Source organism: Chelonia mydas, chromosome 2, assembly GCF_015237465.2.
Source record: "Chelonia mydas isolate rCheMyd1 chromosome 2, rCheMyd1.pri.v2, whole genome shotgun sequence".
NCBI classification, from domain to species: domain Eukaryota; kingdom Metazoa; phylum Chordata; order Testudines; family Cheloniidae; genus Chelonia; species Chelonia mydas.
Genome location: NC_057850.1, coordinates 7,325,355 through 7,350,561, shown reverse-complemented (window position 1 = coordinate 7,350,561; position 25,207 = coordinate 7,325,355). Strand labels below are relative to the sequence as shown.

At 44.8% G+C, this 25,207-nt stretch overlaps 1 protein-coding gene across 11 annotated transcripts in view; it reads right to left on the bottom strand.

Annotated features, from left to right (window-relative positions):
- The window catches only part of TSNARE1 (t-SNARE domain containing 1), a 684,473-nt gene that overhangs the window by 556,058 nt on the left and 103,208 nt on the right, over positions 1-25,207 (bottom strand). Inside the window, exon 2 of one of the 11 annotated variants that reach the window (XM_043539012.1) lies at positions 18,948-19,043. The exons of the other annotated variants lie outside the window; for them this stretch is intronic. The gene's annotated coding sequence lies outside the window, so the exon portion shown is untranslated. The remainder of the gene's footprint in view (positions 1-18,947; positions 19,044-25,207) is intronic. 11 annotated transcript variants of the gene reach the window in all.

Below are 25,207 nucleotides of genomic sequence, written 5' to 3'. Positions count from 1 at the left end.
TGTTGGATTGTATGTGAAGTTATGAAGTATTGTTATATGTGATTGAAATATGTTGTGAATTCAGGAACACCCAAGGCATACAACAAAGGGGTAGCAATCACCGGCCAGACAGGGGTTAATGGCTCATCCACACCCAATCCACTATCCCAGAGACTTCTCGGAGAAAGCACCTATGCTATAGACTAACACAGGTCACAGCAAGGATCTTTCTAGCCAGCTGGAAAAAAGTATAAAAGAGGGAGAGTGACTTCATCACTTTGCCTCTTCCCTTCCCCTGCCCCACCCCCCCAACTCAACACCTGGAAAATCGTCTGGAAGAAAAAGACTTTGAACGAGGGAGTTTGGTCCCAGGCTGGAATAGGGTTCAGTCTCTGTATTGAGGCACTGTAAGCTGCTTGTACCATCTGTTAGGATGAGACACGGCTTGATTCAAATCTTGCTTAGTCTGTTTAAATTAGAATTTAGGCTGCACATTTATTTTTTTAGAGTAGCAGCCGTGTTAGTCTGTATTCGCAAAAAGAAAAGGAGTACTTGTGGCACCTTTGTTAGTCTCTAAAGTGCCACAAGTACTCCTTTTCTTTTTACATTTATTTTTGTTTCTGAAGTAACCAACTCTAATCTCTCTGCCTGCTACTTATAATCACTTAAAATCTCTTTCCATAGTTAATAAATTTGTTTTATATTTTACCTAAAACTCTGTGTTTTTGGAAGAACTGCTTGGGGGATCTCAGCTCAGACTACAAAGGCAAGCGTGTGTCCATTTCACACTGAGGGAGTGGCGAACTACTTAACGAACTTTCACTGTAAGACGGTACAGTTCTGGGGTGCAAAGCTTAGAGCTCGGGGGAACTGGCTGGAGCCTCCCTATTGATGGCTCATGAGTGGCTGGGAGAGCATTCATGTAACCAAGCTGAGTGTGTACCTGCCTGTGGGTGGCTGTAGGTTTCAGAGGGGTAGCCGTGTTAGTCTGTATCAGCAAAAACAACAAGGAGTCCTGGTGACACCCTAGAGACTAAGAAATTTATTTGGGCATAAGCTTTAATTTGCAAACTTGACATCATCAAATTAGGCCTGAATAAAGACTGGGAGTGGCGGGGTCACAACAAAAAGTAATTTTCCCTCAGTTGATACTCACTCCTTCTTGTCAACTGTTGAGAATGGGCCACATCCACCATGATTGAATTGGCCTTTTTAGCTCTCACCCCCCAACTTGGTAAGGCAACTCCCATCTTTTCCTGTCCTGCCTACTGTATTTTTCACTCCATGCATCTGATGAAGTGGATTTTAGCCCACGAAAGCTTATGCCCAAATAGATGTGTTAGTCTCTGAGGTGCCACAAGGATTCCTCGTTGTTTTTGTGAGTGGCTGTGTAAGTGCAGTGCCTGTCAGAGGCTTGTAGCTTGACATGAGCATCAGAGTGTGAAGGACAGCCCAGGCGGTGGGTTTGGAAGACTCAACAGTCCCACAGTCCAGGTTGCACCCGAGGGACCCCATCACAGGTTCACAAACCTTTCCTACGAACTGAGTCTCAATTTGGAGCCAACCTCGGCCAGTTTATTTTTTGTACCACAGTTCCCATGGGCACCCATCAAAGCCCAATGGTTCGAGGCACCGAGCACAAACTAAACAAAGACAGAACTTGCAGTGTGCATATTAGGCAACAGGGGGATACAGAGAGATGCATCACAACCATGAAAAATTCACAACACAATTTAATGGTGGAAAAAAAGCTGAAATAGTGATCTCAGATGAGATTTATTTTTTGAGATTGTAATAAATCTATGATCATCTAGGATTTCACCATGGGCACAGTTACTCAGCACTTCACAGTTGCAATCAGGATAAACAGAATTCTGATTCACCTGCTTCAAAAGCGGAGCAACTAAGAGAGTCACTGTTTACCTCTAAGCAGTATAGAGTCTTGGAAACATAGCAGACTTGTTCTGGGTCTGTCCAGTGGAGAGCAGTGTTATGCACACATGAGCACAAACACACACACAAGTCCATTGCATTATTTTTAAAAGTCTTTCCCTATTTCACAAACACTGCTTCGGATTATTAAAACTGACAAGATTTTTAAAATTTAATTGACTTTTTATTCTTCTGATATGCTGATGGTTTGCGTTTGCACCTCATTTACCTTGGAGAGTGGAATTAGAGTGGAGAATCTACCACTTCCCTTCGTAGTTTGCTCCAATAGTTAATCATCCTCACTGTTAAAAATCTAGGGGTAGCCATATTAGTCTGTATCCACAAAAACAACAAGGAGTCCGATGGTACCTTAAAGACGAACTGTCATAAATATAAAGGGAAGGGTAAACGCCTTTAAAATCCCTCCTGGCCAGAGGAAAAATCCTCTCACCTGTAAACGGTTAAGAAGCTAAAGGTAACCTCGCTGGCACCTGACCAAAATGACCAATGAGGAGACAAGATACTTTCAAAAACTGGGAGGAGGGAGAGAAACAAAGGGTCTCTGTCTGTCTATATGCTGCTTTTGCCGGGGATAGACCAGGAATGGAGTCTTAGAACTTTTAATAAGTAATCTAGCTAGGTACGTGTTAGATTATGATTTCTTTAAATGGCTTAGAAAAGAATTGTGCTGAATAGAATGACTATTTCTGTCCGTGTGTCTTTTTTGTAACTTAAGGTTTTGCCTAGAGGGATTCTCTATATTTTGAATCTAATTACCCTGTAAGGTATCTACCATCCTGATTTTACAGGGGTAATTTCTTTACTTCTATTTACTTCTATTTCTATTAAAAGTCTTCTTATAAGAAAACTGAATGCTTTTTCATTGTTCTCAGATCCAAGGATTTGGGTCTGTGGTCACCTATGCAAATTGGTGAGGATTTTTTTACCAAACCTTTCCCAGGAAGTGGGGTGCAAGAGTTAGGAGGATTTTGGGGGGAAGACGTGTCCAAACTACGTTTCCCAGTAAACCCAGTTAGAGTTTGGTGGTGGCAGTGGATATTCCAAGGACAAAGGATAAAATTAATTTGTACCTTGGGGAAGTTTTAACCTAAGCTGGTAAAAGTAAGCTTAGGAGGTTTTCATGCAGGTCCCCACATCTGTACCCTAGAGCTCAGAATGGGGGAGGAACCTTGACACGAACATATTTATTTGAGCATAAGCTTTGGTGGGTAAAAGAAGTGGGTTTTTTACCCCTGAAAGCTTATGCTCAAATAAATCTGTTAGTCTTTAAGGTGCCACCAGACTCCTTGTTGTTACTGTTAAAAATGTCAGGTTTCAGAGTAGCAGCCGTGTTAATCTGTGTCCCCAAAAAGAAAAGAACGACTTGTTGCACCTTAGAGACTAACAAATTTATTTGAGCGTAAACTTTCGTGAGCTACAGCTCACTTCATCGGATGCATTCAGTGGAAAATACAGTGGGGAGATTTTATATACACAGAGAACATGAAACAATGGGTGTTACCATACAGACTGTAACCAGAGTGATCAGGTAAGGTGAGCTATTACCAGCAGGAGAGAAAAAAACCTTTTGTAGTGATAATCAAGGTGGGCCATTTCCAGCAGTTGACAAGAATGTGTGAGGAACCGTGGGGGGAGGGGGGAAAATAAACATGGGGAAATAGTTTTACTTTGTGTAATGACACATCCACTCCCAGTCTTTATTCAACCCTAATGTAATGGTGTCCAGTTTGCAAATTAATTCCAATTCAGAAGTCTCTCGTTGGAGTCTGTTTTTGAAGGTTTTTTGTTGAAGAATTGCAACTTTTAGGTCTGTAATCGAGAGACCAGAGAGATTGAAGTGTTCTCCGACTGGTTTTTGAATGTTATAATTCTTGACGTCTGATTTGTGTCCATTTATTCTTTTATGTAGAGACTGTCCGGTTTGGCCAATGTACGTGGCAGAGGGGCATTGCTGGCACATGATGGCATATATCACATTGGTAGATGTGCAGGTGAACGAGCCTCCGACAGTGTGGCTGATGTGAAGGGAAGTGGTGGAACAAATGCGGTTGTATCGTAGAGCTCCAACCCCTCAGACAGAGACCAACACCTACAAGATCTCTGTCAAGCATTCTTACAACTACAATACCCACCTGCTGAATTGAAGAAACAGACTGACAGAGCCAGAAGAGTACCCAGAAGTCACCTACTACAGGACAGGCCCAACAAAGAAAATAACAGAACGCCACTAGCCATCACCTTCAGCCCCCAACTAAAACCTCTCCAACGCATCACCAAGGATCTACAACCTATCCTGAAGGACGACCCAACACTCTCACAGATTTTGGGAGACAGGCCAGTCCTTGCTTACAGACAGCTCCCCAGCCTGAAGCAAATACTCACCAGCAACCACACAACAAAAACACTAACCCAGGAACCTATCCTTGCAACAAAGCCCGTTGCCAACTGTGTCCACATATCTATTCAGGGGACACCATCGTAGGGCCTAATCTCATCAGCCACACTATCAGAGACTCGTTCACCTGCACATCCACCAATGTGATATATGCCATCATGTGCCAGCAATGCCCCTCTGCCATGTACATTGGCCAAACACCATGTATACACATAACTCACTGGGACTGTCTTCTCTTTGCTCATATCAAATGTGATCAGGTCATGATCGTTGGTCCCTCTGCAATTTCCAGCCCAGAGATCAATTCATCTTTATCTGTCATAATGAGATTCAAGATAGAGTTACCTCATGTTGGGTGAAAAATCTTGTGTGTCAGAAAATCGATATTTTTTAGAAACTCTAAATAATGTTTTACTACTGCCTGCATGAGACCTCCAGCATATGTCTCCCAAACTGAAGTCCTACATAACACGGTTTTTCTTTCCACACATTACAGAGAGGTGCTTGCGGAGTAACTCATCCTGTTCTTCCGGTTGACTCAGTGGTCTATAACACAGCCTTGCCAGTACCTCTTTCTTGGGTTTAGTTAGCACACTGATCCGTATGATCATGGGTGGCGCGTATGAAAGGCTAGGGGAGGCTGTGCCTCCCCGAACAGCTCTATGTGGTCCCGCCCATGCTCCGCCCGCAGGTTCCCTCCTGCTTCTCACCGGCACTCTGCAGTTCTTCCCCCGTGGCTGGGGCTGGGGCCGGCCTGCAGCCAGGGACTCTGGGTGGCTGGAGCCAGTGCTTGTGCCGCCCGCCCAGTGTTCGGGGGGGGGGGGGGGGGGGCACTGCCCGCTTGGCACTCTGGGGCTTCGGAGGGTCAGGCCGCCCGGGATGCTTGGGCGTATGGGGGCGGGACTGGTGGTCGTGTGGGGGAGGGGCTTTGGGCTCTGGTGGGGGAAGGGAGGTGAGAGGGGCAGAGCCTCAGGCAGAAGAGGAGGGCTGGGCCAGTGGCTAGCCTCCCCAAGCCCATGGTTCACCCTCTGCCTATATGAATGATTTCAAGATCCTGTTCTCCTGAGTTATCAGTGACTTTAAAACAAGTAACGGTGTCTTTAATGGAGAGTGTCACTGCCTCACACACACATCCATTTTTATCAACTCTCTCCTTCCTACACAGGTAATAACCCGTGATTCTGACATTCCAATTATGCAAATCATCCCACCAGGCTTCAGTAACACTAATTAGATCAAATTTCGGCTCATGAATGAGCCTTTCCCATTCCACTTGCTTGTTCCACTCAGTTCTTCTGCACTAGCACAATGTGACAGAGGGATATTTAAATTTCAAAAAAAATCTCAATTCATTTTAATTTAAATTCACGAAGGTGAATTAGTAAGTTTCTACCCTATGACATGCCTGGAAAGAGAAGAAAAAAGAAACGCTCCTCTAGGTTGTGTGTTTTAACGGGCAGACTCTTAACAAGATCTTGGGCATTAGCAACAAGCGTGCCCCAAATCCAGAACACGTTGGCTAAAAGGTGCTCCAGGATCAAATAATTAGGTGCTCAATCTGCCACCATAATCAACCCACGCTAATCTACAGCTGGGTACTCAGTCTACTCTCACTGAAGATGCAGAAAGGCATCAGTAACATGCCATCCTACAAAACGCACCAACAGACTGACCAGAAATTGCTGTCCAGGAGAAAACCGACAACACAGCAGATAGAAATTCAATGGAGAGACTCATACAATCCGCTACTTGTCCCTTGGGACTTTCAGTTGGGGAGCATTAAAAGGATCCCTTGGCACATTTTTCCTCCTCCCTAAAAGAGGACACGAACTCAAGTGTCCTGGCCAAATTCCCACTTGGATAGTACCATTCAACCTCCCTAAAATTCCCACTCTGGAAAGCTTCCTATGTGAAACTGTTAGATAGCGTTTCTGTATGCTGTTAAATAGGTACTATCCTCCCACCCCAGAAGGGGTGGCATTTCAGCACTGGGCAAAGTATTTACTGTATATGTAACAAGCTAAATTCTGCTCTCACTTACACTCATATAACCCCAACCAACTTCAGAATAGAAGATGCTCTAGAAATGTCCTCTATTTTTTTTTCTCTTTTTTTATTAGCAACTAGTCCCATTTCACAGTCTCGTAGTGTACATACTGGGCTCCCACATGGCCATCCAGGAGTCCAAAATGTCAGTTTTATCATTAAAAATCATTTCCAAATGCACTTTTCACAGTTTATTCATAGCAAAGAGTGGCTCCTTACTGAGTGAACTTTCAGTTCGTTTCAATGAGCAGAACTGGTTCAACATTTCCCATAAACTCCTGCATCTCATCTACATTATTCATATTTTAAATTGCTATTTCTTCCCATTGACAAACAAGAACAGAATGTATTGGGTTTCATTTTTGTGCCTTTCAACAATGTGAAAACGCTACCTGTGTATTTCATTCCAGAGGAAAAGTCTGAAGAACCAACAACCTGCCATAATCAAGGTTAGAAATATCAATTAAAAGTAACTCCAATTTATGATATTTTGTTTCTGCCAAGGACAAAACTGCTGTTTGTGTATGTAATGGAAGAATTACAGATCCAGCCAAGTGAAGAGGGCCATATAAATATAAAATTATGATTATTAGTGAGGCTTTTATTCAGTTCAAGTGAACATGGCTGCAGCAGAATGGCAAGATCCCTTAATGGTACAGTCTATACAATGGCCTAGAAGCCAAAGATAGAAAAGATCTAATTAGAGCATCAAATCCATCCATCAGGGGCCAGTGGAGCATTGTACCATTGGTCTATTCTCCATCGCATTGTCAAGACCAGTTTTCAGTGTATCAAGGCTGGAGCTTCCACTAGTTACATTCTAGGCAGGAAAACAGATTTATATGAGAACTGTTACACATCATTTAAAAATCTGAGGACAAAAGAGAGAAGTAAGAAAGCAAGATGTGTTAGTGCTTATGTAGCTTGCCTGCTTTGGAGCAGACCCAGGAAAATGCAGAGCACTCTCCCAGACCTTACAGACATCAATGGGAGTGGAGACACTTTTCCTTTAAACTTACCCAATGTCCTCCTTCCACTCTATGTCTCAGGATAAAAAGACATAGCAGAGCAAATGAAAGCCAGCGTGTCCGAAAAAATAATTTACTGGCATGCCCAGGTTTCCAGCCAATAGGGCTGTGTGTAGTAATTATGTGTAATTTATTTAATCACCAACAATTAGTCCCCTAACCGTGCCTCCGAGCCGAGTCTGTATCACCTCATGCAGAGTCTCTCATAAGGCGGCATCACAGAAGAATGAAGCAGCACCAACATAAAAGTGGATTAATCAAAAAAAAACAAATAACTTTGAATATTTCACAGCCGCTACGGACAACTTAATCTTGAGCAGTTTTAGCTTAATGGCTTGAGTACTAGCAGGTTAACTATGTACTGCGGATTGTCAAGAAGGCACTTCCAGATGCTGCCAGTTGGGTTCCATCCAAGATCACAGAACAATTTAGCTTCTTTAAGTGCCCCCCATCTGAACTATACAAGCAATCAGACTCTCTCTCCCTCGCTCACTCTCATCTTCGGTCATAAGGGAGGCTTCAAGCCAAAGGGAACGGGAACGGGGAGGAGAAGCACATTCTAGCTCTGCTCTTCCTATTTCATTAATTGGTTGTATTTATGGAATCACATTAAAAGAGCCAGTCGGCTATAATGAGATTCTCCAGCATCCTCCCACAATTGGACAGGAGCAACTGGATGGTTTTTTTCTGGGGCTTTTTGAGACAGAACAAGTCTAATATATTACACATTTAAAAAAAAAAAAGAAAGAAAAGAAAAGAAAAAAAGGTTTTTGTAATACAATTGTAATATGTAAGCCAACTTATTACCGAGCTGTAGGGGACAGGGACAAAAAGCACAGATGCTCAGCAGCACATGCAGATTTTAAAAAGTCTGATTATTCTTCAGTGTCTGCCTTGTGCAGTTCCACTCTGAATAGCCACCATTAAGTTTGGTGTAAACAATGCTTACCTGGCTGGGCACAAGTTATGTTGGCTGGAAAACTAGACAAATGACTGTGACGGGGCTGGGACTCACCACCGCAGCACCTCCTGTTGGTACCTCTGGGAATTAGCTCAGTTCATGTGGCGCACCCTCTGCCGGTGGTGTCCCGTCCGTCTCTCGCCCTTGACTGGCGTCTCGACCCGTGTTGCTCCCAGCTCGTGGCATCCTCTTCCGGACACTGCCCTCCAGCAGTGCCCCCAAGTCCACCACACTCCCCCCCCCACCCCACCCCAGGAAGGGGGCGAGAGGGGTTAACAGCAGTCTTTCCAGTTCGCTCCTGCTGCAGTGGCCAACCACAATCCCTCGAGTCTAGCCCCTCTGTTCAAGGGCCTGTCACAGCCACCCTTCCACGGCCAGGTGCTGTACAAGGAGGAAGGGGGGGACCCAGGCTCACCCACTACTCTGGGTCCCGACCCAGGGACCCTCTAGTGGCAGCCTCCCTGCCTTCCTTCTCTCCCCTTGTTTAACTATCCCTGGGCCACTTCCCCTCTGGCCCTTCGCACTCTCTAGGCCCTTTCTATCAGGGCCCGCAATCTGGCAGGTATTGGGCTGGGGCCCTTCTATGCTCCCTGAGCCTGCCCAGCACTGCTCTGTCCGAGCTGCCTGTCTCCTGCTCAGGAGACCGACCATCCCCCATGAAGGTCTGGGACAGACTGCCTGCTCCCTTCCTGGGCAGCCTTATATAGGGCCTAGCCTAGCCCTGATTGGCTGGCTGTAATACTGGCCCTGATTGGCTCCCAGTAGGCCTTTTCCTGATTCGCTGCCCTTCTGTGCAGCCGCTCTGGCCTACCCCACCACAATGACATAAGATGATTCCAGGTGTTTGGCCAATACGCTATATATACAGAGGGTGGAAGTGCTCTGATTTGAAAAGAAACAACCTGAGAACATATGGAATTCCTTTGTCCAGGTGAGTGTCTCAGAACATACAGCTATTTGAGCACTAACAAGTCACCCAACCTCGCTGGTTACAGATAACTCTGGAGGTGCATCAGGTAACACAAGAGGGACTATGTAAAAATAACACCATCTTACCAAATGCATCTGCTCCCTGTGTGTCTCAGAGTCAGCGCCACTACCTTTCCTGACCAAAACAAGGTCCAGCTCCCATTAGCACCGCAAAAGCATCAGGAACAGTGAGATGGGAGTCTGTTCTGCCTCACACTTCATCAAAAGAACTGTCAAGCTCAGTTCGGACTGCTGAATCTTTGTCACCGGTGACAACGTGAAACAGAAAGAGCAGCCAGTTCTCCAGATTGAGTTTGCAGCACTGCTAGTTAGGGAAAAAACCAAAAATCCGTTTTTTGTATATAGTAAACTGAGCACATTGGGACGACATTGAGAGAAGAAATAACTGGACCCTGTGCCACAATGTCACTTGCAGAGTCACTTTTCTGATTACAACTGTACTTTAAAGGGCAGTTTTAAAGGTTACCAAAGTCCCCCTTTAGCCATATCATCTTAAATGAACTTTGAAGAAAAACAAAACACAACCAACCAACTGAGAAGCCGCAAGTTGAGGACAAAACTTCTGGGTGAATACTGAAAAAAGTTTTCCACAAATAAACTTGAATCTTTAAAGGGCTGGCCATTGGCTGGGCCTGCACCCTTACTGCATTTGCTTTCCAGGAATATTCTAGCAAATCAGTTGACTAGCAGGAATATTTGAAGCAGTGAATTTTCAGTGATTATTGCAGAATATTCTAACTCATGACTGAGAGCATTTTTACCAGAACCTTGATTTAGACAGCAAGACCTCATCAACTCAGGGAATGGAAGCATATCATATGACCTGCATTTCCAAGCAAAATGGCTCTCTTTTCAAATACTGATAGCATGCATTGCCAAATAGGGCCACACCTCAAGATTGCAGTGTGTACCCGTTTTTTGCCCATCTAACAGCCTATCTGACCTTTTGCCCTTCAGCAGCAAGTTTAAGGTAAAATGCAGATGTCATATTTATTCGTCTAAGTGTCCAATCCCTTAATTAGGGCAGTCAGGACCGTGTGCACTATTCCTGATGCTGGTACTCAGCTGCAGTGTTACTTTAGCCATTTAACCATTCTGTACTCTACTTTACCATCAATTGAATAGCAAAATATTGCTTTCCTATCTCTCAGGAGTGTTGTGAGGGTAAATGTTTCTAACATGTTAAGACCCTTAAGTGAAAAGCACACAGAAGCAGAAAGTATGCGTCGTAGTTTCAACAACATCCTGTGGAAATGAGTTCCACAGGTTAACTATGCATATTTTAAAAATTATTTTCATTTATCTTCTAGAAATGTGTTGCCATTTCAATTCAGAGCTCCCTCTTTGCTCTTGTCTCATGGGAGCTGGTGATCTTGATGCACCGCAAGCCTCAAAGCTTCCCTGTCCATGACACTGCGAAGACCAATAACAAATTTGTTAGCCCTAATGAGCTGACCAAATCCACTTTCGATGTTTAGATTTCAAAGAGAGCCCCCCACCACCACCACTCTGAACATAACCGGAGCACCAGCAGCCCACAACATAGCACCTCCCTCACCCACAGATTCCCCAGCATTAAACACACTGTTCTTGGGGACGTATGCAGCAGCTCAGGATGGCTGTGGCTGAGGCGGGCATGATCTTTGTCTGAGAAAGGCAGGGCAAGAAGAGGACAGGAGGTGACAAAACTCTAACTGCTGCCAGAACTGAGGAGGGTGGGAAAGGGGTCATTCAGAAAGGTGCGTTCTCTTTGGTGGAGCTCGCCATCTTCTTCCCAGCTCAGCCTAGATCGCAGATTTGCGTCACCATGCCTCAGAAAGCCAGTGATTCAGTTTAGCCACAGAAAGCCCATAGAGTTCTCAGCACCCCACCTATGCTAACATGGAATCGAGATGCCAAAGCCTAGGGCAATTGGCCCCTTGTCCTTCAGGGAGGGAGGCGAACATACAAGGATGAGGAGGCAAAGGGATGAGAGAGGAACAGCATTCCCTCGCTGAGTCCAACGAGCATGTCACACTTAAGTTGGGAACAAAGACATGAAGGGTTTGACTGCACTGGCACTTCATCAGCAAAACTTTTGTCTTTCGGGGGTGTTAATAAAACACACACACCCCGAAAGACAACAGTTTTACCGACGAAAAGCGCCGGTCTGAAGAGCGCTCTCCTTCCGACCAAGCCTCAGCCACTCGTGGAGGGTGGAAGATTTTTGTCAGCAGGAGAGAGCTCTCCTGCCAACAAACAGCAGCTACGCAGCGTGCCTTCTAGCGGGACGGCTCTAGCGGCACGGACGTGTTGCTAAAAGCCTTGTAGCGTAGCCATAGCCTTAGTATTACCCAGGAGGCATGGAATCCCTTGAATTAAAATCATTGTTGTAAACATTGTACGAAAGATTATAGTACACACACACACACACAACCTTTAAGTCAGGCATTCCCTAACTTTTCAGTCCTTGACTTTGCAACTTCAAAGTTGTTTTAAGATAGGTTTGTGTGTGTGTACTGTGTATGTGCGTGTACACGTACACACGTATACAAAGAGACATATTATACTGTCAGTTTTACCCACTATGCCTACAATAAACACACTTTTTTTAAACACAGGAACTTAAGTGTGAAATAGTTACAGTTGCTACACGTGCAACAAAAGCAAATAAATAAGAATAACAAGTACGTATCCTCTACTCTCCCCTCCCCAGGCGCACACTTTGCTGCAACCACAACCAATACACCACAGCCTCAACCCTCCACTCTGCACACACCTCTTCACTAATCTTCCCCCTCCCAATACTGTTATGGATGCTTGGTGCTGCAGTATGTTGTGATAGGAGGGGGGCAGGCTGATATTGGCGATGTTGGAAGGCATGCATCCCTTGTGTGGCAGAATTCCTTTCCTTTCCTTTCTTTTGTGGGTTTGTGTCAGGCATGTTGTGTGTGTTGTAACCCTGACTGCTTCAGAATGGAGCTTTCTGTGTCTTCGTTTTCCGGATTTGGGGTTTTTTTAAATGTATACGCATGGGGGAGCGATTTGACGAGGAGGTGAATGTGTGCGTACTGTCCCAAGGCTGTCTCTCAAAAGTGCATCTACTGACAGAGAAGACATCATCCATTAGCAGCTGATCTTGATAAATCCATCCCTGTTGGAAGCAGTGCATAAAATCTCCTCCATAATACATATCCACACACATGTATTCATATACTCATACAGCTACATTCAAGTTTTCCGTGAGAATGAAATTAAAATATGTGAATACATATATACAGCGATCTACAAATATGAAAGCATAGCAGCCAGTTTCAGCATTTGGAATAAGGCTAGGCAAATATTGCACTTGTTATACAAGAACCATCTCAAAAATTATTTAAATGAACAGGAAAATTAACTTCTGCCTTGGCACTCCTGGCAAGTCACCCACACCACCCTTGGAACTGCAAGATTTGGATACCTCTGCTCTAATGTCTTATCTAACCGGGACCCAACAATCTAATTTCCTGTCTTCGTTTGCTTCCCAAGGACGGAACGAGATTAGCACAATTTTCCCCTATGGGGAACTCCATCTTAGCTAAGAGTATCATAGAATCATAGAATATCAGGGTTGGAAGGGACCTCAGGAGGTCATCTAGTCCAACCCCATGCTCAAAGCAGGACCAATCCCCAATCAAATCATCCCAGCCAGAGCTTTGTCAAGCCTGACCTTAAAAACTTCCGAAGAAGGAGATTCTACCACCTCCCTAGGTAATGCATTCCAGTGTTTCACCACCCTCCTAGTGAAAAAGTTTTTTCTAATATCCAACCTAAACCTCCCCCACTGCAACTTGAGACCATTACTCCTTGTCCTGTCCTCTTCTACCACTGAGAATAGTCTAGAACCATCCTCTCTGGAACCACCTCTCAGGTAGTTGAAAGCAGCTATCAAACCCCCCTCATTCTTCTCTTCTGCAGACTAAACAATCCCAGTTCCCTCAGCCTCTCCTCATAGGTCATGTGTTACAGACCCCTAATCATTTTTGTTGCCCTTCGCTGGACTCTCTCCAATTTATCCACGTCCTTCTTGTAGCTGTGGGGCCCAAAACTGGACATAGTACTCCAGATGAGGCCTCACCAATGTCGAATAGAGGGGAACGATCACGTCCCTCGATCTGCTCGCTATGCCCCTACTTATACATCCCAAAATGCCATTGGCCTTCTTGGCAACAAGGGCACACTGCTGACTCATATCCAGCTTCTCGTCCATTGTAACCCCTAGGTCCTTTTCCGCAGAACTGCTGCCTAGCCATTCGGTCCCTAGTCTGTAGCTGTGCATTGGGTTCTTCCGTCCTAAGTGCAGGACCCTGCACTTATCCTTACTGAACCTCATCAGGTTTCTTTTGGCCCAATCCTCCAATTTGTCTAGGTCCCTCTGTATCCTATCCCTGCCCTCCAGCGTATCTACCACTCCTCCCAGTTTAGTATCATCCGCAAATTTGCTGAGAGTGCAATCCACACCTTCCTCCAGATCATTTATGAAGATATTGAACAAAACCGGCCCCAGGACCGACCCCTGCGGCACTCCACTTGACACCGGCTGCCAACTAGACATGGAGCCATTGATCACTACCCATTGAGCCCGACAACCTAGCCAACTTTCTACCCACCTTATAGTGCATTCATCCAGCCCATACTTCTTTAACTTGCTGACAAGAATACTGTGGGAGACCGTGTCAAAAGCTTTGCTAAAGTCAAGAAACAATACATCCACTGCTTTCCCTTCATCCACAGAATCAGTAATCTCATCATAGAAGGCGATTAGATTAGTCAGGCATGACCTACCCTTGGTGAATCCATGCTGACTGTTCCTGATCACTTTCCTCTCATGTAAGTGCTTCAGGATTGATTCCTTGAGGACCTGCTCCATGATTTTTCCGGGGACTGAGGTGAGGCTGACTGGCCTGTAATTCCCAGGATCCTCCTCCTTCCCTTTTTTAAAGATTGGCACTACATTAGCCTTTTTCCAGTCATCTGGGACTTCCCCCATTCGCCACGAGTTTTCAAAGACAATGGCCAATGGCTCTGCAATCACATTCGCCAATTCCTTTAGCACTCTCGGATGCAACTCATCCGGCCCCATGGACTTGTGCACGTCCAGCTTTTCTAAATAGTCCCTAACCACCTCTTTCTCCACAGAGGGCTGGCCATCTACTCCCCATGTTGTGATGCCCAGCGCAGCAGTCTGGGAGCTGTCCTTGTTAGTGAAGACAGAGGCAAAAAAAGCATTGAGCACGTTAGCTATTTCCACATCCTCTGTTACTAGGTTGCCTCCCTCATTCAGTAAGGGGCCCACACTTTCCTTGGCTTTCTTCTTGTTGCCAACATACTTGAAGAAACCCTTCTTGTTACTCTTGACATCTCTTGCTAGCTGCAGCTCCAGGTGCGATTTGGCTCTCCTGATTTCATTCCTACATGCCCGAGCAATATTTTTATACTCTTCCCTGGTCATATGTCCAACCTTCCACTTCTTGTAAGCTTCTTTTTTATGTTTAAGATCCGCTAGGATTTCACCGTTAAGCCAAGCTGGTCGCCTGCCATATTTACTATTCTTTCGACTCTTCTATTTCTATTCTTTCGAGTAACATTCCCCCACTTCAGATCTCCAGCTACAGTCAGTCTAGTCCCTCGATATCATTTCCTCCTTTATTCTCTTCATATCCCAGTGGCCTACAGGGGTCTACTGTTGCGAGCAACGAGGTCTGAGCGAGTACGTTACCAGTGCAGGCTTGCTTCCCAAGCCAGCAGACATCAGGTCTGGGCAGGGCAAACTCAAGTGACAGCCCCATTTAGGGAAACCAATACAAAAATCAACACACTAGACAGCTGTTGATGCACCCTGTTAGCAGGTGTCTGAATGCGGCATGAAGGTGCAGTGCAGTTACCATTGGGACATACCAGCAGGTGGATCCACTTCGACTCAACAGGACAAGGAGGTTAAAGTTGGGACTGAAGTGTTCCTACAGGGCAAGCCTAGGAACAAAGGGAAAAAGCTAAGACTGAGGTTTATGTTCTTTTATTTGAGTTACCAGGTAGGGAGTAAAAATGTGCATTATTCACAGTGAGCAGGGTATAACACCACATGCTTATAAGTGCCTTCACTTCCTGTTCCTCAACTTAACTATTCACAGCCACGTGAAAACTCCAGTGCCTTACAAAAAGTGTTCTAATCACTACACTGAATGCCAGAAAGAACATTATAGGTAACAGTCACTAATTAAAAAGCAGAAATATACTACAGTGACAAGGGCCACGTATGAACTTAGCTAGCCAGCAGGAATCTTCCGTCTTGACAATCAGATAACAGAGCTGAAGTGTTCACTTTTGGAAAGGACCGAAAACTTTCCAAGTGGGGTGCCTAGACTCGGGACCCTAAAACTTGGATGCCTATTTTACATCTCGGGTATGTCTATGCTGCAAGCGAAGGTCTGACTGCCATACAGTTAGGCATCCTTTTGCTAGCTTTAATCTAGCTAGCTCAGGCAGCAGCAGCAGTATAGATGTGGTGATACGGGTTTCAACATGGGCAAGCAACCGGAGTACATATCCAAGGTCGACCCGTGGTCTTGTACTCCGGTTGCTAGCCTATGCTGAAGCCATATCAGCATGGTCCACACTACCACTGTTAAAGTTAGATTACAGTTCGAATGGGTGTCCCTGTCCGTGGTACAATCACACCTTCCACTTGCAGTGTAGACACAGTCTTAGTGGGAGTTTGAAACTGACACTAGACCAACAGAATGGGGGGAAGTGATGATGATGTATGGCACAACTACAAGGCTGGACTGGAGTGTTTCTAACGGGCGGCAGCATGACTCACGAGAAAAGCTCAGCATGTGATTCCCGCGGCCGATTCCACGCACAACCACCAAATGAGAACATCCAGCAGAACGCTCACATTGTGTATCTACAGCCTATATATATATAGGTGATATGATATATATATCGATGACATTTTAAATTTGCTAATTGATTTTAAAGGGGAAAACTAAACCTTTAAACTTTTGGCAGATGAAGAGTTTTTTTGGTGCTGTGAACGTTTTTTTTTTTTTTTTTTAAAGGCCTAATTTTAAAACTGCAAGTTTACCATGGATAGAGTCCAGCAGGGAGGTAAGTGCCTTTCACTTGGAAGTATTTTTTCTCCTTTTAAAAGAAACAACAAAAGAAACAAACCTGAACAAACTTACCTTACAATGTAAGGTAAACTGTCTGACCTCCAAGGCTTTGAGTACAGCACATCTGATTCTCTTATGCCATACTGGACTTACTGCTCAAAAGCGTTGCTAAAATAACAATTACTGATCAAACAGCAGCTTCATGGACAGAGCTATGTACAGCATCTCTAAGAAATGCCTTGAAAAAGTCCTTTTTCTTTCTTTTATGTCACCATTCATTGAGCACTCACCTCTCAAAGGAATTAAATCTAATTACTGGAGTTTTTAATTTATACAGACATTGTGTCCCATCCCAAAGGTGACTGCAACTCTGGGATGAGGAAAAGTAAATATATTTAGATTTTGGTATTTGTCTATTTTAATGGAAGACTAGAGCTAAACCTGTATACAAATTTGTAATTCTTTAAAGCATTTTGAATCTTGAAAAAAGGCACTATACTCACATTGCTCACATATTGCTCACATCCAAATAAAGCATCCATTTGCTTATTATCAATGACTTTTCAATCCCTCCATATCTGGGTGTCTCGCCCATGCTTTCCTCAATGAGTGTATGTTCTAGGCACTATCGAATCATCGCTCCCTCTAGGAACAGCAGAAATTGACCATAAAAGGAACGCAGCGATCAGCACTACCTTTTGGCTGGAAAATTAAGCAGATTGTTTCTCAGGAATATATTTGGAACCAAATGTTCACATTTAGCCACATGCAATGGCATGCACCCATTTGTATGCACTCAAGGCCTGATCCAAAGCCTACTGAAGTCAATGGGTTATTGTTATTATCTATTGTTTGTACTTCCATAGCATCTAGTAGCCCTCAACCAAACTCAAGGTTATCAGAGCTGCGTACTTTCAATATTACTTTGTAGTGCAGAATGCTGGGGAATGAGAAAGTCTGACATGTCCCAACTGTGTTCATTCCATACAACCTCCCTCAGAAAAATCCTCCGTATCTTTTGGCCCAGAACAATCTCAAAACAAGATCTATTGACACAGTGCAGCCAAGAGGATATGAGCACCATCATTGCCAGGAAGCACTGGAGATGGATTGGCCATGTGCTTCGCATGGAAACAGATTCCGTAACCACAGTAGCAATAAGATGGACACCTGAAGGCAAGCGAAAATGAGGCTGCCCAAAAGCAGCATGGCAAAGAGCTGTGGAAGCTGAGATGAAATCCTGAGGCACAGCTGGGGAACCATTGCAAGACTTGCCAGAAACAGACAGGAGTGGAGGAGCTTTGTCACTGCCCTAAACAACAGAGACGTAATGGGAACATGATGATGATGATAGTAGCTCTCATCATGGACCACGATCTCTGATACTTGCCAGAAGTACCTAGGGATGTGAAGCACTTTGCTACCACCTGGGAGGCTAGTCAGTCCCTGGCGGAGATCAGCTCCCCTACTCCACCACCCACAGGCAACACAAGCACTCCCCTCTGGGCCCGGAGGTCCCACTGTCTACAGGTTAGCACAGGCACAATCCAACCCTCCCAAGTGTCTCCCTGAACTGTCCAGCCCTGTTCCACTGGACCCTTGCCATATTCACAGTTTCTCGGCTTCTCAAGAAACAGGGCTTACCAGTTCCACCTCAGACCACTGCTCCACTGAACACACAGCACCTCAATACTTTTACACCGAAATCACACACAAGTTTATCTAACAAAGCACAGAGATTCAAGTAACAGCAAGTAGAAGTACTGGAACAAACGGTCACATAGGAAACAAAATCAGAACACGCATCCTAGAGCCTAGACTTAATTAACTAGATACGCTCATCTCTTGTAGTAATGCTCACCCAAAATTGTTGCAGTGCTTTACAGCTGTGACCCTCCTTTCATGAGACAGATGTGCTGTCAGCTTGTGTCCTAGGTGAAGGACTCAGTTTGTTTCTTTGCCCCTTAAGATATACCAGTACAATCCTTTGTCTTTATTCATAAACAGCACCCCCTCAGCCTTCCCCCGCCCTACTGTTTCTTTCATCTTGTAGATTTCCTTTCTTGTAAATTTCACGTTCTCTTATTTCATTTGTGGCTCACTACGAAAATAAGCATACATTGTGAGGCATACAATAAAGAAATGACCGGACAGGAAAATAGGTGTCTTACCTCCTGTGACTCAAAGAACCCCTTAATGCCACCTGGCAAGGGGGTGCAGGGAGGTTACAGGGATCTCCTGAGTCTGGTGTTTATATTCCAGTTCACCAGAGTGCCATGTGAGGTTTCAAATAAAAGCTGGTATCACACTAGTCATCAATATCATTGTGAAACATGTGCACAGACACTGTGTAAGAATTCTGTATATGCTGAAAATATGTTCTTAAAGTCTGCGTCTGGGGGGGACTGGTCACCAGAAAAGTTGAAAAGCTGGTTTCCTGTCAGGTAAGAGATACTTACCCTTCTACCTGTTTCCATGTATATTGAGTATTGTCTCATTCACTGTGGGTCTCCTACCACGACTCTCAACTGAATGCAAATGAAGGACTGTAAGAACTACAAAAAATACAGAAAGAAAGGGAAAAGAGTTGAGGAGAGAACCATATCTTGAGGTGCACTTCAAAGGTTTGCTTTATTATATTTGGGGGGAACAGAAGACACAGGGGCCAAGGACATAAGATGATCACAATATCCCTCCCCGCCCCTTGGTATGGCATTGCACTAGTGGGTGTGCTACAGAAGGGTATGGCTACATGTGCAGCATCCAATCTTGGCACCTATCTGACACACAACATTGCAGTAGTCAGACCATGAGCTTGACAGCTCCCACTTGCTCATCTTCGAACTTGAGCGTCCGACTTAGAACAGATCCTTGCTTTTAATCCTTTTCCCCATTCTCAGCTCCAGCCCTGACTGACATGACACTTCAGCCACAGCAAAAGTCACCCTATAATGCAGGCAGGAAAATGGAAGGATGGGCTGATAAGCATAAGTCCATTAAATACAAAAGACAAAGATTGCCCAGCAAAAACTCTATGCTGTCAAACAAAACTAGGATCATGATGAGCTCACTGAGGAAGGGAATTTCAGTACAGGCAGGGAACAATCCAGGTGGATTCTGCTAGGGTCAGATCCTCATTTCCTCAAGAGACATGTAGAACCCCATTTCCCTTTTATTACTGTTATAATGGACTCCTATTGCTGTTCCCACTGCCGTCTCTTTAGTTCTCTCCCAGGAGACACTGATCCCAAAACAGTACCATTTTCTTTCCTCGCTGGGACCTATTCATGCTCTGACAGTGGATACAAAGCTGAAGGCAGACAGAGGGAGGGAAGGAGCAGAAAAAAAACGCACAGAGAGCAGGAACAGCCCCATGACGTCTCTTGTAAGGAGTGATGCCTTCTGCCCTGGCACTGCTGCTGCTGTCCCCCGAGCCCCACCCCAGACAATGGGTGAGAAAAGTAACAGACACTGCTTTTACATGGGGCTTCACAGTTTCAGGAAGCTCTAAACATTAACTAATCCTCATAATATCCCTGTGTGGCAGGTATTATCCCCATATGAGAGGGGGGAAACTGAGGCACAAAGCAGCTAAGTGACTTGCCCAGGATAGTCAGGGGTCCAGCCTGGAACCCAGGAGTCCTGCCTCCATTTCCTCTGTTCTGACCATTATACACTATGTCTGCTGAGTAATCGTTTGTATTGCAATGATGGCTGTCTTCTTTCCTTGTCCGTAAACCGGTGGGCGCACTAACACCTCCTAGTGAGCCACTGCTTTGAAAAATCAGATCTTGCCGTGTTTATTTCCTCCCAGCAAACCAACGGGGAAGAGGCACAAACACCGCCTAGGAAAATGCACTCTTAAAGCTAAGGAGTCAGGATTTTTACACAGACGTCTAATATTACAGCAAACCTGGGAGCCAAAGGAGATTAATGGATAATAAACGGAAATTATTTTAGGCAGCATGGGGCATCTGTAACTGCATTACAGTAATACAAATAATAATAATACTTCCCCCATGCCCAGCTCTTCAACAGCTGATCTGTCAACTCTACAGCAGGATAATCCAAACCTCCCCCTCTGGACCATGACACGAGACCAAAAGAGCATTAATCAGGTTTGATCTGTCATTACAAGAATGGGGGGAGGGAAAAAATCATCCAAATCAGAGAGGAACTAATGGTTTGACTCTAGTCTGTGTGACAAAGTTCCTCCTCTACCTTGGTGGGTCTTGTGCTTATTGGTGGATTTGCTCACCTCGGAGATTCACGGCAGCCCTCAGTTTGGCCGTTTTCGTGAACCCACAGTCCAGGTCAACTTCTACTGTGTCTGACCAGGAATTGGGAGGTTTGAGGGGAACCTGGGCCAGCCCTCTACTCCGGGTTCCAGCCCAGGGCTCTGTGGAATGCAGCTGTCTAGAGTGCCTCCTGGAACAGCTGTGCGACAGCTACAACTCCCTGGACTACTTCCCCATTGCCTCCTCCTAACACCTTCTTTATCATAGAATATCAGGGTTGGAAGGGACCTCAGGAGGTCATCTAGTCCAACCCGCTGCTCAAAGCAGGACTGATCCCCAATTAAATCATCCCAGCCAGGGCTTTGTCAAGCCTGACCTTAAAAACTTCTGAGGAAGGAGATTCCACCACCTCCCTAGGTAACGCATTCCAGTGTTTCACCACCCTCATAGTGAAAAAGTTTTTCCTAATATCCAACCTAAACCTCCCCCACTGCAACTTGAGACCATTACTCCTTGTTCTGTCATCTGCTACCACTGAGAATAGTCTAGAGCCATCCTCTTTGGAACCCCCTTTCAGGTAGTTAAAAGCAGCTATCAAATCCCCCCTCATTCTTCTCTTCCGTAGACTAAACATCCCCAGTTCCCTCAGCCTCTCCTCATAACTCATAAGTTCCAGTCCCCTAATCATTTTTGTTGCTCTCCGCTGGACTCTTTCCAATTTTTCCACATCCTTCTTGTAGTGTGGGGCCCAAAACTGGACACAGTACTCCAGATGAGGCCTCACCAGTGTCGAATAGAGGGGAACGATCACGTCCCTCGATTTGCTCGCTATGCCCCTACTTATACATCCCAAAATGCCATTGGCCTTCTTGGCAACAAGGGCACACTGTTGACTTATATCCAGCTTCTTGTCCACTGTTACCCCTAGGTCCTTTTCTGCAGAACTGCTGCCTAGCCATTCGGTCCCTAGTCTGTAGCAGGGCATGGGATTCTTCCGGCCTAAGTGCAGGACTCTGGACTTGTCCTTGTTGAACCTCATCAGATTTCTTTTGTACCAATCCTCCAATTTGTCTAGGGCCCTCTGTATCCTATCCCTACCCTCCAGCATATCTACCACTCCTCCCAGTTTAGCGTCATATGCAAACTTGCTGAGGGTGCAATCCACACCATCCTCCAGATCATTTATGAAGATATTGAACAAAACCGGCCCCAGGACCGACCCTTGGGGCACTCCACTTGATACCTGCTGCCAACTAGACATGGAGCCATTGATCACTACCCGTTGAGCCCGACAATCTAGCCAGCTTTCTATCCACCTTATAGTCCATTCATCCAGCCCATACTTCAACTTGCTGGCAAGAATACTGTGGGAGACAGTGTCAAAAGCTTTGCTAAAGTCAAGGAACAACACGTCCACCGCCTTCCCTTCATCCACAGAACCAGTTATCTCGTCATAGAAGGCAATTAGATTAGTCAGGCATGACTTTCCCTTGGTGAATCCATGCTGACTGTTCCTGATCACTTTCCTCTCCTCCAAGTGCTTCAGAATTGATTCCTTGAGGACCTGCTCCATAATTTTTCCAGGGACTGAAGTCCTCATCATAGGACCTTCCTCCTGGTGTCTGATAATGCTTGTACTCCTCAGTCCTCCAACAGTACGCGTTCTCACTCTCAGCTCCTAGTGCCTCTTGCTCCCAGCTCCTCACACGTATGCCACAAACTGAAGTGAGCTCCTTTTTAAACCCAAGTGCCCTGATTAGCCTGCCTTAATTGATTCTAACAACTTCTTGATTGGCGGCAGGTGTTCTAATCTGCCTGTCTGTCTTAATTGTTTCCAGAAGGTTCCTGATTGTTCCGGAACCTTCCCTGTTACCTTACCCAGGGAAAAGGGACCTACTTAACCTGGGGCTAATATATCTGCCTTCTATCACTCTCCTGTAGCCATCTGGCCTGACCCTGTCACATCTGTTTCAAGACATGCATCCCTTTCCGCACGGACAGTTCAGGATTGTTCCCTATGGTGTTTCCTACAGTGCTTCATCCAGCAGACATGGAAGTGTCCCCAGCAATGGGGTATTCCACCAGTTCCCCCAAGGAGATCACTGCGCTGCAAGACATAGATCCAACATTTTAATCAACCCTAAACCGCTGTACACAACCACTGCCTTCAGACATGAAAAGCGAAAAGTCCTCTCCTAAACATCATGGAGGTTAAGGTTTACTCAGTTTCTACAAGAAATTATCCAATAAAGCTTCTCCTCCAGGGATGATAAACACCATAAATGGGGTTATTTTCTGATATTTCACTTGTGATCTCCAGGGAAAGAAAACTGCTGCCTTACTTCTCTTAAGAAGCCAGCAATATGCAAGTGAGACAGGAGAGGATATGAGGTGTCGGGAGGGAGGGAGTGGCGGGAGATGCTGAATTTAATGGCAGCCTATTCACAAAATATGAGGGCACTTTCGACATGAACATAATAGAAGCAGACAGCTCTGGGGTTAACTGTTCAAAATAATTTTAGAAGCCTTTTTGTAATGGCAATGAATTAGACAGCAGTGCTTGTGAGCTATAATGGGACTGATGCAGCTGTTCTTTCAGCATAGCTCCACTGGTCCTAACAAACAGAGACATATGGAACTCTTCTGGGCAACTATAAATGAGCATTTTTCAAAATAATAAAATAAAATCCAAATGCCGAGAGGAGAGTTAACTTTAATTATTGCATTTGGGGTAATTTTTCATCTTGTGCTTATCACTTCACCCGCTCGAAGGATTGGATTTTATTGGTAAATGTTAGTAAATGTCGATTTCACCACACGCATACACAAGCGGATTAATAAAATATTTCCATTGATAATAACCGGAATGCACAGCCAGGCAAGGAAGGAAAAATGCTGCTTGAGAACATAGTGGAGTATGAGCTAAGGATATTTATTATGTATATTTTGACATGTGATGACAATTTTTGAATCTTTTGGTATACGACCATTACATAATTATTGTCAGATTCCCTCATTGCCTGACCCTCCCCAAAAATGTCCTGCAACTGCAAAAATGTAATCGATTTAAAATGCTGTAAGATAAACATTAATATTATCTGCTGAAATTATTAAAAACTTGAGTTATGCCAACCATAATTCCAAAGAACAAATAAGTTCACTGAAAGTTATGCCGCTTTACATTACAGAGGGTCTTTGAGCCCAACTGATCTCAAAGTGGTTTATACAGTATATAGGGATAGGATGGCCGAATAACTAACACATGAGGCCTTGGAAAATCTCTTACATTCTGTACCTCAGTTTCCCCATCTATAAAACACATGGGAATAATACTGACCTACCTTATAGCAAAGCAGCTTGAGATTCTATGATGAGAGGAACCACAGAAGCAAAAATCATTATTGCGATACATGGGCTGGAATAAGGTTGCCACTGAAATGCAGCCACCCTTGGGGTAAAGGTAGCAGTCAGATGGTCAACTGGCAAACAGATCATGACACAACATTTTGGGAAGAGGGGGAACTTGCAACACAGACCCCTTTTGGTTTGGGAGGAAACTCAGAACCAAAACGGAAGCAGTGAGTTTGAATCCGGGAATTCAACACTGACCACCACACACTCCCAAATTCAAAGAGATCCAGATTAGACAAGCGGGCTTTGGCTCACGCCTACCATCAATTGCGGGATCCACTGGTGTTTTCATCCTCAGTGTTTGGTAGAGCACTGAGTTTGTTAGTCTCTAAGGTGCCACAAGTACTCCTCATTCTTTTTTCTCAGGGCTATGTAATTAGCAGAGTGCGCTCTAAATACAAGTCTCTACACAGGTTAAGGGAAAACAAGAAGTAAGAAAGGTTTTGTGGTTAAAGCAGAGGAGCTCAGCAAACCAGGATTCAGTTCCTGGCTTTGCCAGACATGTCCTGCGTGACCTGGGCCAAATCACTCAGGCCCTGATCCGCAGTGTCGATGAGCTTGTGCTGCACACCACGCATTTCAGTGAGGCATAAGCATGTGTTTACGGATGAATCAATCGGAGCCTTAATCGCACTGTCTCAGTTCCCCATCTGTAAAACGGGGATAATAAAGATCACATCTCCTAGGGGACTTATGCTGATGAATCATTAACATTTACAAAGGCCATATAAGTAGATAGAGAAAAGAGTCACATTTTCTGTTGGGTGTTCTGAACAATTTATACCATCTACATTTCTTTTGATCTCTTAATTCCTGGCCCCCATCCCCTCACCCTACAGTTCTCCCTTACCTCCTTCCCGAAAACAGAAAGAAAAGACTCCCATCTTTAAATAAAACTACATTGCAAGACTCATGGAGCTAAAATTAAAGTTTTATACATATTCAGTGAGGAAAATAGGAAGGTCTTTGCAAGGTCTTGCCTATAAAAAGAATTAAGTTCATTCAGCAGAGATTAGACACTCACATCAATATTGTCTGAATCAGAAAGTCTTCAAATGAAAGAATTCTTT